We start from the raw sequence: 17,322 nt of genomic DNA on the forward strand, positions 1-17,322 counted from the left end.
CTGGGCGGGACTCAGCGGACGCAACCAAGGTGGCTATGTGAGATCTTTTCGCTGCCCTAAGTGCCCTGGTGTATTCCTTGGTGCTGGTGGTTACCATTGCTCGGTTCGATTCGGACTTATCGGACCTCCATCGGTGCTTTAGGCATCTCCTCCGGCGCTTCATCTCCCGGAGTTCCTCGGAAACCAAGGAGGTCTCCGGGATCTGCCGCCTCGGAGGGGCCGTAGTGGCGCAATCCGGTCGAGGGCCTCCGATGCTGCCGAGTGCCAAGCAGCAACCAGAGTCTCTACCGGACTGTGGGCGAAAGTATCAGGAATAACCCCAAGCTCGTCTGGAACCTTAACGGTTCCATAAGTCGCCTGGGGTGGAACCACCTGGTCGGTTCCTCCTCCCTACAGTGGGGGTTTGGTCTCCGGAAGTCGAGCCTCAGTAGGAAGTGGTCTGACCACGACAGGGGTATGATGTCGTTACCCCTCAGACCAAGATCACCAATCCACTGCTCCGAGAGGAATACGAGGTCGAGCATGTGACCCGCCGAATGGGTTGGGCCCCGGATTACTTGGGTCAAGCCCATGGCTGTCATGGAAGCCATGAACTCCTGTGCCCCATCAGAGTTTTCACCGAGCGACGGCAAATTAAACTCCCCCAGGACCATCAACCTAGGGAACTCAATCGCCAGCTCGGCTACCGACTCGAGGAGCGAGGGGAGGGCTGCTGCAACGCAGTTGGGAGGCAGGTATGTTAACAGGAGACCCACTTGACCCTTGAGGTCCAACTTTATCAGCAGAGACTCACACCCGACAAGCTCCGGAGCAGGGACCCTACGAGGAACTAACGACTCCCGGATAACAATGGCCACACCCCACCCCTTCCCTGGGCTCTCGGCTGGTGCAGCACCTGAAATCCTTCTGGGCACAGCTCTACAAGGGGGACTCCTCCCTCTGGGCCCAGCCAGGTTTCAGTAATACATGCCAGGTCTGCCCTCTCGTCTAAAATTAAGTCCCGGATGAGAGGAGCTTTATGTACCACAGACCTGGCATTTAGTGACAGCAGCCTGAGTCCAGGGTCCTGACTACTTGCGCCATCTGGTCTCGGAGTGGGACTCATAGGGCCGAAGGAGGGATCTCTGTAATGTAGCGAACCCTCCTTCCCCGGTAATGGTCTGCCCTAAAGTCCCCACCATATCTGCCCCTCCCTGTTACGACCGTAATACCCCGACCCTCTCCCGTGTCTCTGGTCCCTCAACCACCCCCATGGCCCCCGCATCTCCCGGCAGGTCCTCCGAATCATACATACCCATGCACTCCCCAAACAGTCCCCACGTAAGAGTTAAAACACAGAAATTTACAACAATATAATAATAAAAGTGGGCCATTCATTCAATCACAACCAATCCCATACACTCATCATACTATTTAAAAAATTGCGCAGTTAGATGTGTAACAATGTGAAAAGGGGGGGGAGAGGTACTCCGTTTCTCTCCCTCCTATGTCCTGAGGAGACGTCCTTGGCCGCCAGATCAAAAGTGGATGATATATAAGGCGGCCGTATACAGGCAGGGCAAGATGTAGAAAGTAGAAAGTCCAGTGATTCATAGATGGCAGCCTTAACGATGAGTAAGTGCCCCAATCCAGGGGGCCAAAGTTTGGAACTAGCCTGAGCCACTTTAGCAGAGGAGGAGGGGAGTGCTGATGTTTTGGAGCCCAGTCTCTGCCACCGTGGTCGCCATCCCCCATTACTCTCACACCAACTCAGCCACAATCCTACTCCCCTAGTGGCTGGAGCGGGAGGCAAAGAGCAATGTCCGGAGGAGGCCGCAATGACACAGGGCTCAGTTCAGGGGGTTTAGGGGGTCGTCCTCTTCCCCACCCTAGCAAGCACACCAGTCAGTCAAAACGGCCAGGTCTTTCCTAAGCCGTAGGGGCAGATAACAAATAGCAGGGTGAGCAGATAGAACCGAGGGGGGGGGGGCGTCTAAGGCGGCAACAAACACAGCCAAAGCTTAAGGTCTCAATAAAGCTTCCGACGCTTCCTTCTTTAAATGAGAAGTTGATTAAAGTTAAAACCCTCCAGGCTCACCAGTCACTAGGGCTCGTCAGGGCTCACCAGTCCTTCAAGCGCGAACAAGGTTCAAGCAGGCTGGCTAGGGAAGAGGCGTCCAAGATGTAAAAATGCTGCGGATCAGCTGTTTAAGATCGCCATCTTTCCCTCCACGCTTTCCCTCCAGTTTCAACTACTTGCCGTTCTGTTGCTCAGGAGACGGCTGCCAGGATGACAACGATCCTTATCTCATCAGGGGTTCACTGGGTCAGGCGGGCAGCACCAGGAACATCCAGGCGTCCAAGAATGGTAAAGAGAAAAAAACGCTGACCGTCAACGTCAGCGTCACCGTCCTTACGCAGCCGGGTGGTTGAGAGGCTGCAAAGCGTTGCGGGGCTAAAAAGAACCTCCGAAGTGTTAGCCCCCAGCTATCTGGATTCCTCAGGCCCTGCAGATCTTGAGCTCTCCCAGGGACCCTTTCCAAAAGTTTTTGCAGTCTGTTGGAAGGCTTCCCAGCGCTCTTTCGCCAAGTTTGAGCAGAGCGAAAGAGCCCGTGCTCGCCATTCCAAACCCGCGCACGCGCATAATTTAGACAAAAGGGATTCCTCATTCAAAGAGGGAACCCCGATCTTTAGCTTACATCCACTTTTATAGTTAACATAACAAGAAATCTGAAAGAGGAATGTTGATTGGACAGGATAACCCTGCCCCTTCACAAAAATTGACCATGCAGAGGGTTTGGAGGCCTGCAGAGTGCTCCTGGGGGCTTGGGAGACAAAAATGAGTGAAAAATGGACCATTTTTCACTCATTCCCCCACAAGCCCTAGGAGCACTCTACACACCAACTAAAATCTATGCATGCCCTTTTTAAAGCAAAAATGGGCCATTTTTTGCTCAATCTTTGCCCCCCGCCCAGCCCCCAGGAGCACTTTGCAGGCCTCTCAAACTCTCTACATGACCAATTTTTCACAAAAAATGAGGTGTGCAGTGGGTTTGGGAGGTCCTGCATAGTGCAAAAACTTTTTTTTAATTTACCTCTTCAAATTTGGTACGTCTTATATTCTGAAAAATAGGTATGCCTTCTAAGGACATAATGGCTTTTAAACCACTCCCCCTGGAAATCTGGACCATACCAACTCTGATGGCCTTCAGGAAAGCGTAAAAACCTGGCTATTCCGGCAGGCCTGGGGCTGTTGACCTCACTGTTGAGGTCCGGCCCCGACTAGAATGAATTTATGAGGGATGACTGTTGTTTTAATTGTATTGTTGTTATGTTTTTTATATTTCTTATAAGCCGGCCGGAGTCCTTTGGGATTGGGTAGCATATAAAGCTTTAAATAAATAAATAAAGTTTTAAATAAATAAATAAAAACTTCACTGATATCAATAGATTTTTTTTCTTTAACCTTCCTTTTTCTTTACTACCAAAGAATGATTAATATTGCAGTAATCCACTCTTGACCAAATATCCACTTTAGAGACAATGAATCAACATTAGTTTAATAAATCTTAAGAAAAAAAAACCCTTAAGATTTATGGTTGTTATCATCCTTAGGTTTTTTATTATTATTATTATTATTATTATTATTATTATTATTATTATTATTATTATTAACCTAAAGTATCACAAGACACAATCCTGCCAAAATTAGGCATTTGAAAACCTGCTGATTTCACTGGAAAACTTTAGTTTTTTTAATGCTTAATGATTTGTTGAGCTCTTTCATTGGACTTCATCACATTATAAATAAAGTAAGTTATTAAGACAAGTAAGGACAAAGCAAAAGAAAGAATTCGTCATATTTGGAGAAAATGTAGTTGTGAATTTTAATTACAATAGTAAAGATCAAGAGCTAAAAACACAAATGAATCTAAAATAAACTATATAATTATCTTTGGCATGTCGGCTTCATTTGGCATAAATTGTTTTTTTTCAACAGGGTTGTCTTAAAACACAAATAAAATGACTCTCAAAAGGATTTGGATAGTTAGTATCTTTGGTGAAAAAGATCACTGCAAATTTGCCACATTTATTATAGAACACATTTTACAGAATTTCTACATAGGTTCCACGTAGCTCCGCCTGCAATCAAAGGCTCGGATCGGCTCCGGATCTGCCTCTCTCTCACCCCAGCCTGCAAGCACGTGTGTCTGTTTGAGAAAGGGGGGGAGAAGGAGGGGGAGGGAGAAGAAAAAGAATGAGGAAACTTTCTCACAAAGGAGAAAAACAAATGCTGTCGCTTTAAATCGGAACTGAGCATGCCTGGCTGGAGAATTCTGGGAGTTGAAGTCCACAAGTCTAAAAAATTTGAAACCCACCACTGTGTCAGTGCGTCACCAACCATAAACCTCACCACATGTCACTGCTCTGCAGGCCTCCCTGGCCTGTTGCAGGCCAAATGGAGTTCCCTGGAATGCCAGGGAGGGCCGACAGAGCCTTGGAGGGCTAGATCCCTTCCTCGAGACTCAGATCTGATCCTTGGAGGCTCCATTTCAGCCTGCAATGGGCCCATGGAGGGGCCCATGGCAGGCCTAACAGAGTGTCAAAGGGGCACACATGGCTGAGAAGCTAAGAGGAGACTGCTTGCTAGATCTTCATAAAGTAGTGACCTGGCGTGGGAAGTTGAGGGGTGCATAAAGTGTTTCAATTAATCAGGGGGGCCTTGGGTGGTCTTAAGCAGTTAACGTGTTCCATCAGTAGGTTCTCCATGGCCTTCCCCACCCTGAAATACCTCATGTGCACTTAACAGGTCTTGCATTTTATTAATGAATGTATGGGCGAAAGGAGGGAAGTGATCTCATTCAAAGGTACAAGATTCACTCTCACAAATCCTTGCATTATGAATGGAATGAGCAGGCTCCATTATATCATAACTCAAGGATTTCTGTATTTAGAATCTTCAGTCATTAACTGCAGGAATGGGTATAATGCATAAGAAATAGCTATCCATTTGCATTGTCATAACCATCCCAAAAGTTATATGAATATTCGCAATAGCTTCAATATCCAGCATTAATATTCAGGAACTAGAGCACAGGTGTCCACACTGGCCGTCATGTTGCCATTATGTAATGTTTTGTGACATTTTTTCCATTCACGGAGCTGGGTGGGTGGGGCCTGTGTGTGATTTATCTGGCCCATGGGTCACCAGTTTGACACCCTGAACTAGAGGATATAGGACTCAGTGAGAATATAACCCCATAGCCCCAATACAAAACAGAATAACATCAAAATAGATTATTGTATCATCTTCATTATGATACAATTATGTAAGTAGATCATGTCATCTGACACAAGTGATTAAATTGTATTGTTTATGCCATGATGCCATGATGTCATATTTCACTTGCGTTCATGTTCCTATGGACATCCATGCCTACAGTCCTGTTGTATGCCAACAACCTTCATGTCTTGAAAGGAAACTTATATTGTACCTTTGTTTTAGATCCAGTACTCTGAAGTTCTTTCCTTCTCAGGATGGATTCAGGAGCCACATTTATGTTTACAACATTCACTCCAAAATATCATGAGAAATGGAATGGTAGATTCTGAATCCAATCAGTTGGAGCTGTCATTGTTAGGATGCTGGAGAAAACCACTAAGATGCAGTGCAGGACTATTAAAGACATATGGTTATTCCTGAAGATGTTCACAGCTTTCCAGCACTGTTAACAGATAAAGCAATGATCTTCTTTAAGCCTCTGAAATATAAATAATAGAAATCCCAATAGATAAAAGTAATCAAAGGAAAAGGAGAAAACAAAGATGTCAAACAGTTGCAGATATGTGAGGAGGTAAAGCTCTGTAAGAGTATATTATTTGTATGTTGAAAGTTACAGTTCAGTTCCCATCAATTCCAATTAGTGATAGAAAAATTTAGACTGGATCTTTGTTAGGTGTTGTTGACAGTATTGTATTCAATGGATCAACTCTACTTTGATGTAAAGCAGATCCCAGTTGCCAGCAAAAACACTCTAAGGGCTAAAATATTTCTTTTTTCTGTAACTTCCAGTGGCATCAGAGAAGCAGGTTAAAATAATTAAAACAAAAAAGAAATTATGATGAATTCTTTGTGAGAACATTTACATTAGTAATTTATATTTATAATAAAACACATTATGCTAATATAATCACTTAAAATAAGTCATCAGCTTCTTTAGGCAAGGATAGAATATAGATGTATTGTAGATGTAGATGTAGATATAGATGTATTGTAGATGTGGAATGGACAACCAAGGATTAACTCTAGGATAATTAGAATAAATTGACTCAAATCAGAAGGTATTTCTCTGGGATGGATATAAAGGTCAGCTAATCAGACATATTAAGACCCCTATTTCTTAACTGTTCAGGTTACATAGAAAGAAAACCTTACAACTTCAGACAAGGGATAACAAGAGATTATCTAGTTGCTTTTATTTATTTTTATTCTGAATAAAATAGAACATTTAAATTTTATTCTGTAAAGAAAATTCCACTGTGGGATACACCTAAAATATTTATTTCCTGTTGCATTCACTTTTTCATTAAATATAAAAGTTCTGAGTTACCAGTTGAAGATAATATAAAGATAATCTATATAAATAAAAATGCAAATGTTCATTTGTTCAAAATCTTAAATCTCCGAAAGTTCTTCACCGATTGCTTTGAAATTTTGCATTCGAATACGCGTGTGTTTTATGTACCTATATATATAAATGTCACACCTGTGACAGGTAAAAACATGTTTTTTGAAAACCAGTGCTATCTGTTGGACGTAAAAGCAACACACGCTATACTAATATTTCACGATTCCATTTCAATGTTCCGATTGCATTGCTATATTGAATTTTCATAGATTTCATTTTATTTTCATTTGATTTAATTATTTCGTGTGACATTGTATTGGAATTGAGCTCTGTCATTTATCATATCGTTCATTTCGTGAGTATATTCGGAACAGTTTGGCCTCTCTACAGCTTCGTACTGATGGTCCCTTTATATGTGGGCTGGGCTGCGGCCGCACCCTTCCCCTTTCCGCCCCTCCTCCTCTGAGCTTCAACCATTTCCGCCAAGGGGAACCAAAGCCCTTCTGCCTCCCCCTCCCCTCCCGCCAGGCCTTTGCTGTCTGCAGCGGGGCGGTGCCTGCATTATCCCTCAGCTGCCTCCCCCACCCTTAAGCCTGCCTCCTCCTGCCCAGCCCAGTGGAGCTCCAGAGGAGGTGGAGGTGGACCGTCTCCTCAGCCTGGCCAGCCACGCGCACTCTCCACCCCCCTCACAGTAAGTCATCTACGGCCTCACCAAAGCGGCTCCGATGGGGAGGCGGCGGTGGTATCAGCCTGAGGCACATTGGGGCTGGGATGGCTGCTGGGTGCCCGGTGAGTGGCGGCTGCAGCAGCAGCAGCGTCTCTGGATGGGGCCGCAGCCAGTGGGGGTTACCTCACGTCCATGTTGCCAGGGGCTTCTCCTTCCTCCTCCTCCTCCTCCTCGTGGTAGGTAGGTAAATACCATGTTAGGTGGGGGCCCTAACATGGTATTTACCTACCCATTCATTTTGGGACGAAGATAAATGCTTCCAAGCAACTAAGTATTGGGTTTTCCCCCTGTGGGTCCTAGAGTCAAGGATTTCCTTAATTTCAAAGTATTGCTCATCTTCTATCATGATAGGAACAGGTGGTGTAGGTGCAGGTGCAAAGTTCTAAACTGTAGAACTTTGTCCCTTCTATTTGACCCAGTGGAAGAGGAGCGCCCGATTGTAAAGACTTTTCCTCTCTTGTCCTATTACTGACTATTATCTCCAAACTGCGCCAATCGCAATTTCCCGTGCTTTATGTATGAGGTGTGTATGGTGTGATTGTTGATGTCTATACCCACTTTAAAACTCTTATTATCATTGTATTTTGTATGTTTTTAATTGACTTATGTGGGGAGTGTTTGGGTGAGCGACTGTATGCATGAGAGGACTGGGAGTACAGCCTGGTGCCTCCTCCACTGAGTGCTTTTGCAGAAGTGGTAGAGGACCCAGGCCGGCATCCCATCCTAGAATGATTGACATAAATGACCTGCCAGAGAGGTGCGGAGGCTACGGGAGGGGAAATGGGGTCTACCGGGTGCAGGAGTGGGCCGGAGCATTATGGTCATGACAGGGAGGGGCAGGTACGACAGGAAACGTCAGGACTAGCCATTACCGGGGAAGGAGGGTTCGCTACGTTACAGCGATCCCTCCTTCCGGCCCTGTTAGTTCCACTCCAGGACCAGATGGTGAGAGTTTTCAGGGCCCTGGTCTCAGGCTGTTGTTGCTAAATGCCAGGACTGTGGTTCACAAAGCTCCCTTCGTCCGGGACCTAATATTAGACGAGGGGGCAGACCTGGCATGTATTACTGAAACCTGGCTGGGTCAGGAGGGAGGAGTCCCCCCTCACTGAAATGTGCCCAGAAGGTTTTCAGTGCTCCATCAGCCGCACCTGATGGAGTGGTTGTCATCATCCGAAGGTCATTAGTTCCTCGTAGGATCCCTGCTCCGGAGCTTGTCGGGTGTGAGTCCTTGTTGGTGAAGTTGGACCTTGAGGATCAAGTGGGCTTGTGTTAACGTACCTTCCTCCCAACAGCGTTGCAACAGCCCTCCCCTCGCTCCTCGAGTCAGTAGCCGAGCGGGGCAGTAGAGTTCCCCAAGCTTATGATGCTGGGGGATTTCAACCTGCCTTTGCTCGGCGAACTCTCTGATGGGGCGCAGGAGTTCATTGCTTCCATGACAGCCCTGGACTGGACCCAAGTAATCCGGGGTCCGACTCACTCAGCAGGTCACACACTTGACCTCGTATTCCTCTCAGAGCATTGGAGATGTGATCTAGATTTGAGGGGCATTAAGATCTTGCCCTTGTCATAATCTGATCACTTCCTACTGAGGCTTGACTTTCGGAAACCAATCCTCCACTGTAGGGAGGAGGAACCGATTAGGTGGTTCCGCCCCAGGCGCCTGATGGACCCTATGGGATTTCAGACAGTGCTTGGAGAAATACCTGACGCTTTCGTCCGCAGTCCGGTAGAGTCCTTAGTCGCTGCTTGGAATACAGCGGCGGCGGGGGCTCTAAACCAGATTGCGCCTTTACAGCCTCTCCGAGATAGTGGATCCAGGAGGGCTCCTTGGTTCACCGAGGAACTCCGGGAGATGAAGTGCCAAAAGAGATGCCTAGAGCGCCGCTGGAGGGCCAGTAACTCTGAGTCAGACCAAGCACTGATGAGAGCCTATATCAGGACCTATCTCGTGGCAATATGGGCGGCGAAATGTGAGCATTTTGCCACTCTTATTGCATCCGCCCAGCCGCCTGTTTAGAATAGCCTGCTCCCTCTTGAAAGGGAGGGATGCGGATGACCCTTTACAGGGTAGAGCTGAGGAACTTGTTCAGTTTCTAATGGATAAAGTCGCTCGCATTCGGACAGATCTGGACTCCAATTGCATGGTACCAGCTGAGGTACCGGGGGAAGGTCTTGAGTGGATTTTATGGAGCGAGTTTCAAACTTGTCGCTCCTGAGGAAGTGGACAAGGCCATGGGAGCAGTGAGTGCCTCCACCTGTATACTGGATCCATGCCCCTCCTGCTGGTTTCGACCAGCAGGGAGGTGACACATGGCTGGATCCAGACGATAGTTAACACCTCTCTCCAGGAGGGATCCTTCCCGCACCTCCTAAAGGATGTGGGTGGTGAGACCCCTCCTGAAGAAACCTTCTCTGGATCCAGCATTTTGAGTAACTATCATCCATTCTCCAACTGCCCCTTTGTAGGGAGGTTGTCGAGGAAGTGGTGGCCTTTCAACTCAATGGTCCTTGGATGAAACTGATTATCTGGATCCCTTTCAGTCGGGTTTCAGGCCTGGTACAGCATGGAAACTGCCTGTGGTCGTGCTGATCGATGATCTCTGGCGAGCCAGGGATAGGGGTCATTCCTCTATCCTAGTGCTCCTTGACCTCTCAGCGGCCTTCGATACCATTGACCATGGTATCCTTCCTGCGACGGTTGTGGGAGGTGGGAGTGGTAAGCACCGTTCTTCGGTGTTCTCCTCCTACCTCTTGGACAGGTCACAGTCGGGGTTGGTCAGAGGGCAGAGATCGACCCATTGCCCTCAATTATGGAGTGCAGCAGGGTTCGGTCCGTCCCCCCTCCTATTTAACATCTACATGAAGCCACTGGGTGAGATCATACGTCGGCACGGGATTAAATATCATCAATATGCGGACAATACACAATTGTATCTGTCCGACCCATGCCAACTCAGTGAAGCAGTAGAAGTGATGTGCCAGTGCCTGGAGGCTGTCAGGGTCTGGATGGGAATGAATAAGCTTGCACTCAATCCCTACAAGACTGAGTGGCTATTGATGCTCCCTCCCAAAGATGGTCCAGCTATTCCATCTCTTAGCCTGGGGGGTGAAATTATATGCCCCTCAGAGAGGGTTCGCAATTTGGGAGTCCTCCTGGATCCACAGCTGATGTTAGAACATCATTTGTCAGCTGTGACCAGGGGGGCCTTGCCCAGGTTCGCCTGGTGCACCAATTGCGACCCTATCTGGACTTGGAGGCCCTTCGGATAGTCACTCACGCCCTCGTCACCACCAGACTGGATTACTGTAATGCGCTCTACATAGGGCTGCCCCTGAAGAGTGTTCAAAGACTCCAGCTAGTCCAGAATGCAGCCACGTGAGCGATTGTTGGTGCACCTAGGTACACCCAGATTACACCTATCCTCCGCGAGCTGCACTGGCTTCCCATTGATCTCCGGACATGCTTCAAGGTGCTAGTCGTTACTTTTAAAGCCCTACATGGTATCAGACCTGGCTACCTGAGAGACCTCCTCCTGCCAATCACCTCCCAGAGACCTATTAGATCGCACAGACTAGGCCTCCTCCAGATTCCATCTGCCGGCCAATGTCAGCTGGTGACCCCCTGGGGCGGGCCTTCTCTGTAGCTGCTCTGTCCCTATGGAACAATCTCCCCGTTGAGATCCGGACCCTTACTACCCTTCCGGCCTTCCGCAAAGCGACCAAGACCTGCTGTTCCGGCAGGCCTGGGCTGTTGAATTATCCAGCCCCATCCTAAGTATGAATGTAGTTGAATTTTTTTAATTGTCATTTTTTATTTCTTGTATCCCCCCTTCCCTCTTATTTGTAAGCCACCCTGAGTCTTCCGAGAGTGGGCGGCATACAAGCTAAATAAATACAAATCAAATAAATACAGGTGGTCTGGTGGTGAGATTACGTCTTTTGAGTAAAACTAATGTGGAAATACTGGGTAGACTTGCCTGTGTCTTTGGAAGGAGTAATTCTACTGTACTGGGTGGATGACTCTAATGATAGGGAAAAGTCCAATGAAATTTGGCCCTAATTTTGATGGCTGCAATGACTTCAGGAATTTTGTAGATACCCTATCTCCAACATGGAAAGGTTTGGGTTCCACTCTTTCTCGTCAGCTTGAATTTTAAAAGCCGCTCTAGTTTCCTCTAAAATAATCTAACTACTGGGCATGTGTTTCATAACGTGTCTATCCACTCCTTAAGTGAGGGGATAGTGGGTTTTTCTGTGGGTAGTTCAGGGGGGCTGAAATCCTGGCCTGTTGCTTCTCTAAAAGGGGTGAAACTAGTGTTTGAGTGTGCAGCGTTATTGAAGGCCACTTCCGCAAAAGGTAAAAGATCAGTCCAGTTATCCTGTTGAAAATTAATAAAACATCTGAGATTTGTTCTAGGACCAAGTTCAATTTTCAGTTTTCCCGTTAGTCTGGGAATGGTACGACAAGCCCAATCCTTGGGTGGTGCCAAGTAAAGTTAAAAATGCCCTCCACAATTTTGAGGTGAATTGGACCTCTCTGTCAGAGATGATTCTCTGTGGGGCTCCATGAAGGCGATAAATGTGTATCAGTAATAACTTGGCTAGACTTTTGGCAGTTGGGATCGTTCCGCCCACATTCTGGTAGTTCAACAATAAAGTCCATATGAGAGCTGATGTCGCGATGGCACGACATATGATCTTGCTATTTTATCTGGGAAGTCCTCCCCTTCTCTTCTATGTTTTGAATCTTAGGAAATGTTCAGCTTTTTTCATCTCCAGGGATATATTGTGGCCTCCAGGCTCTTGTCACCTGAGTTAATCTCTGATCCATTTCCACCACCTCTTTCTCAGTATGTTCTGATTTTTCTTCTACTTTTAAAATTTCTTCACTCTTTATCATTATTTGTTGGATATTTTCCACTATCATCCACTTTTGTATTCTTTCATGTAGCTTGATCATTGATTCTGTATTGATTGGAACATTGATTTTGTATCTGCCTGCATTGCATTTCTTTTCTGCACCAAAAAATTATCCAAGGATCTCTGGCTTGCTGGAGTTGGGGCAGCAGATAGTGTTGCTGAAGAGGGAGTTGAAGTAGCTTTCTTCATCTTTCAATATTAACCCATAGAACAGACAATGCCTTCCAACACACTCCCAAGTATTCCACTATTCCCTCCCAATTGTCACCCAAATGCAATAAACTTTTTGTAACACTCTCACTACTAGATTCCTATATCCAACTTATTATACTTCTGTCCAAATAGTCTATAAATATCAGTTCAAGAGTACTTTTAAGTATAGTTTTCCACCCTTCTTCTCCATAACAGTATTGTGTAGAAATTATGTAGAAATAAAATATAAATGTGAATACTAATTAGTTTCCTAAAGCCCACAGAATCCAAAATAAGTTTCTCACAAATTTTATACGGCAAATCAAAATATCTCTCAAAGTCGTCTTTGATCCTTCTTCTGTTCCTCCTTGGTGAATAGGCTATCAAAGTTTATTGGTAATCCACCTAGGCCCACATATGTTCCCAACAATATTTCAAAACTGTCCCAAGAGTTCTTGTATAATTATTTAGTTTCTTCTTCTTCTCCTCCTACAATTGTAATATCCAAAAATTAATTATATTCCATAAATGTAATTTATAATTCAGCCTGATTTGACAAGTCTTTATAGCTTCCCAACTACTAAGTTTTAAAAGTCTTAAAGGAAAACAGGAAAAAATGAAAGAAGGGGAAAAAAGAGTCCAAAGGTATTCTATTCAAAAGTTTCCAGTTGCAGCTTGCTTACTTATTTATTACCTGCTAAAGCCAGAGAGTGGCTGATTTTACATAGTTACAGCTCTTGCATTCTCTGGTCTTCCAGACTAAACAGATTGCAAGTGTCAGAAAATTGTTTCATTTACTGTAATCATTTGCTGTAATTCACATCCCAAAATGATGTCTATTCAGAAGTTTTTTCCTTAAACAGTTTCTCTGCCATCTGGTACCAGTTAATAGTGGACTTGTTCTTTCCTTTATTTTCTATTTTAGTCCCATCACTCCTTAAATTTAAAGCTTAAAGTTTTTCCTTTTTACAATCAAAGGTTTCCAAATTTAATAAAAAGGGGACTACAGAGCTTCACCCCAAATAATACCTTAGTCTTCTCTTTCTATCTCTTCCACATTTTCTTGTAGTAAAATAGTAAGCTTTTCTATGTCTTATTTATTAATGACTAAAAGCCTCTTTGCTATAAAATCCAAAGGTGGAAAGTTTAAAATCCTACCTCCTATTCTTTAGTCTCACTCTCAATTAAACCCAATTTTGAGGGAGAGCCAAGACTTTTCATTTGAAGGAGAGGTCAGAAAAATCTCATCTAGAACAAAAACACCACTTGATGATCTTCTTTTTTTAACTTTGGACTCCCTGTGGTTTTCAGAGTGTTCTCTCTTGGAACTAATGAAATGGAACTAGTAAAACATGAATTACATATTTTAGAGAAGGAAGAACTAGCACAAAAAATCAAAGCAGCCAAACAAAGCTTTTGAAAACACAAATAAGCCAGGTAGATGGTTGGCATTCAGACTCGAAAAAGAGGAAGAAACCAGATGGGTACAATCCAACACAAAAATGAAAATAAGAAAATAGAAAATAATTTTATGAAAAACTATATAGAAAAGAAAATATAAAATATAGAATTAAACAATATATGGAAAAAGCCAACCTACCCAAAGTGCTGGATGAAGTAAAAACAATGTTGAATGGAAGAATAACAATAATGAAGTCAATGAAAGCAATTAAGAGGCCAAAAATCCAACAAGACACCAGGACTGGATGGCCTACTGGCAGAATTTTATAAACATCTACAAGAGATCTATGCCAGAAGTCTAAAACAAAGTTGTAATGGCTCCTCTCCTAACTTGAGAAAGTAAAGACTCTTGAAACGGATTATTTTAAAAGGAACCATTAATCAGTCAGGATAGAAACCATTAGAGGCAAAGCAGCATCTGAAACCCTTTAGGCAATGCAAGTGAGATTAAGCTGATAATGGCTTTGTCCGAATGCAAATTCTGACCAATACACAAGTGTAAAGATGTTTCCTTAACTCTTCTGCCATGAGAGTCAATAAAACACAGGTTCCCATGGCTATCTCTAGTTAGACATTAAAGTAAGTTATCCCACATGGCTATCATAAACATTCCTCCAGAGATGCTGGGACCTTCAGTTTTTCGGTGACAGGAAACCAGTTGTAAAGTTGTAAAACTCAGTTGTTAAAGATACAGCTAGTGATTTAACTCCGAGGGCTCCCCCCTCCCAATTGAATGGCAGCATCACTTTTAGGGATCTGACAAAAGTATTGTTTGAAGCAAAGATTCCTAAAACATGGACAGAGGCAATTATAACATTGATACCTAAAGAAGATTCTGACTTATTACAATAAAAAACTATAGACTGGTATCATTGTAAAATGTAGATTACAAGTTCTATCCCTCAATAATTGCAGAAAGATTGAAAAGTTTCCTGAATGACTTCATACACACAGACCAGAATGGCTTTCTACCTAAGAGGCAAATCAAAAATAATATGCAGATGATTCTGAACACACTGGAATATTATAAGATACATCCAGTTAAACAGGTAGCAATGATTTTACAGGTCTGCAAAAAAAAATTTTTCTAGACCTGTTTTGGTTATTCCACATAATCTTTATGTTTTTTGGTGTGCTGAATCTGAAAATGACCACCATTTTGTCATAGGACATCACGTTTCCTGACAATTTAGGTAACTATGTTAAATAAGGCAATACCTCAAAATAAATGGAAATAGACTTATAAAATTAAAGTTTTATTACAATATTTCATGAAAATCCTCACACACACAAACTCGATTCTTCTTCCTTGTGAGGCTCCTCTTGGTGCATTTATGCTTGTGAGTAGCATCTGGAATGTCTCTCTGAAGCATCCAACAAATAGTCTGTAATCATTGTATGCCTCCATTTTCTCCTGGTATCTCCATCTCTTTAATGTCTTGGGGGAATGTTCACTAACCGATTCCTCACTCAAAGCTCTCAAATTTTCAGGAAAGTAGTCAAGGGGGAAATGCACTTTTCAAACTCATCAGGCAACCTAAAGCTTGAAATGCTGTTCAAATTCTTCCGCTGATCTTTTTGTCGTGAGGATCTTTGTTATTGCCCTAAAATTCTGTATGACTTCTTTAAATGCAATCCACCCTTCTTTTTGAGGAATCATCATGGTATTGACAACTCTTGATCAACTATAAGCCTTTAATATCTCATCTGACAAACAACCTTCCTTCAATTTTGACTCCTGACAGACATGGAAACTTGGGACCAAGTATTTGAAGCATTCTCCATCCTCTTGGAAGTTTTTTTTTAGAATTGCTTCATCAATCCTAATTTTATGTGGAGAGGTGGTAGAAGAACTTTATGGGATAGTACCAAAGTTTCTCAGAGGACATATTTTTCACTGACTGTTAGCACCCTCCAGAGGGAAGGACCTCCCACAGAGAAGGCTCTTCCCCTGGGGATCACTAGCAACACTGTCTGGCCGATGGTACCTGAGGAGGCCAACTCTGTGGAATCGCACTGGCCGGTGGGAGGCTACCGGTGGCAGTAGGTGGTCTCGCAGGTATCCTGGGCCTAAGCCATGGAGCACTTTAAAGGTCATAATTAGTACCTTGAATCGCACCTGGAAGACAACTGGCAACCAGTGCAGGCCGCCTAAAAGGGGGGGTAACATGGGAGCACCTAGGTGCCCCCATGATAACTCGCGCAGCCACATTCTGGGCCAGTTGAAGCTACGAGTGGTCTTCAAGGGCAGTCCCATTGTAGAGAGTGTACAGTAGTCCAGGTGAGGAAGGACAAGGGCATGAGTGACTGTGCACAGAGCATCCGATCCAGAAAGGGGCGCAACTGACGTACCAGGCGAACCTGGTAAAAGGCCCCCCTGGTCACGGCTGTCAGCTGTTCTTCTAAAACTAAGCCACATAACCAGGAGGACTGCCCAGATTGCGGGCCCTCTCTGAGGGGGCTAAAATTTCTCCCCCTGTAATCAAAGATGGAACAAGCTGCAACAAATCAGGATGACGGAAATCACAGCCACTCCGTCTTGGAGGGATTGAGCCTGAGCCTGTTCCTCCCCATCCAGATCCGCACAGCTCCAGGCATCGGGTCATCCTGTCAAGGGCATTGTTTGGGTGATTTGGGGTAGAGATGAAAATTGGGTATCATCAGCATATTGATGATACCATACCCCAAAACACAGATGATCTCACCATTGGTTTTCATATATATGTTGAACAGGAGGGGTGAGTAGAACTGGCCCCTGGGGCACCCACAGGTGACGCGCCTTGGGGTCAATCCTGCCCTCCAGTCAACACAAACTGTGACCGATCCGCAGGTAGGAGGAGAACCACTGTAAAACGGTGCCCCCCCACTCCCAACCCCCGAGTCGTCACAGTAGGCTACATTGTCGATGGTATTGAAAGCTGCTGAGAGGTCTAATAGGACCAGGACAGAGGAGCAGCCCCTGTCCCAGGCCTGCCAGAGATCATTGCCCAACGCGACCAATGCCGTCTCCATGCTGTATCTGGGCCTGAAACCTGACTGAAAGGATCCAGGTAGATAGCTTCATCCAGGGGAAGCTGACGTTGCTACCACACTCTCAACAACCTTCGCTACATAACGAAGGTTGGAGACTGGACAATACTTGGCCTAAAGAAGCTGGGTCAAGGGAAGGCTTCTTAAGGAGGGGCCTCACCACTGCCTCCTTCAAGGCGGTGGGAAAGAACCCCTCCTCTCAATGAAGTGTTGGTAATTGCCTGGAGCCAGCCTTATGTCACTTCCTGGGAAGCCGAGACTAACCAAGAGGGACACGGGTCCAGCACACAAAGCTAGTAGCATGAGTCTCCCATAATCCCTGTCCATTGCCGTCGGGGGTAAAGGATCAAACTCATCCCAGAGGGTCTCCACAAGATTCATCCC

Source organism: Thamnophis elegans, chromosome Z (assembly GCF_009769535.1).
Source record: "Thamnophis elegans isolate rThaEle1 chromosome Z, rThaEle1.pri, whole genome shotgun sequence".
NCBI classification, from domain to species: Eukaryota; Metazoa; Chordata; class Lepidosauria; order Squamata; family Colubridae; genus Thamnophis; species Thamnophis elegans.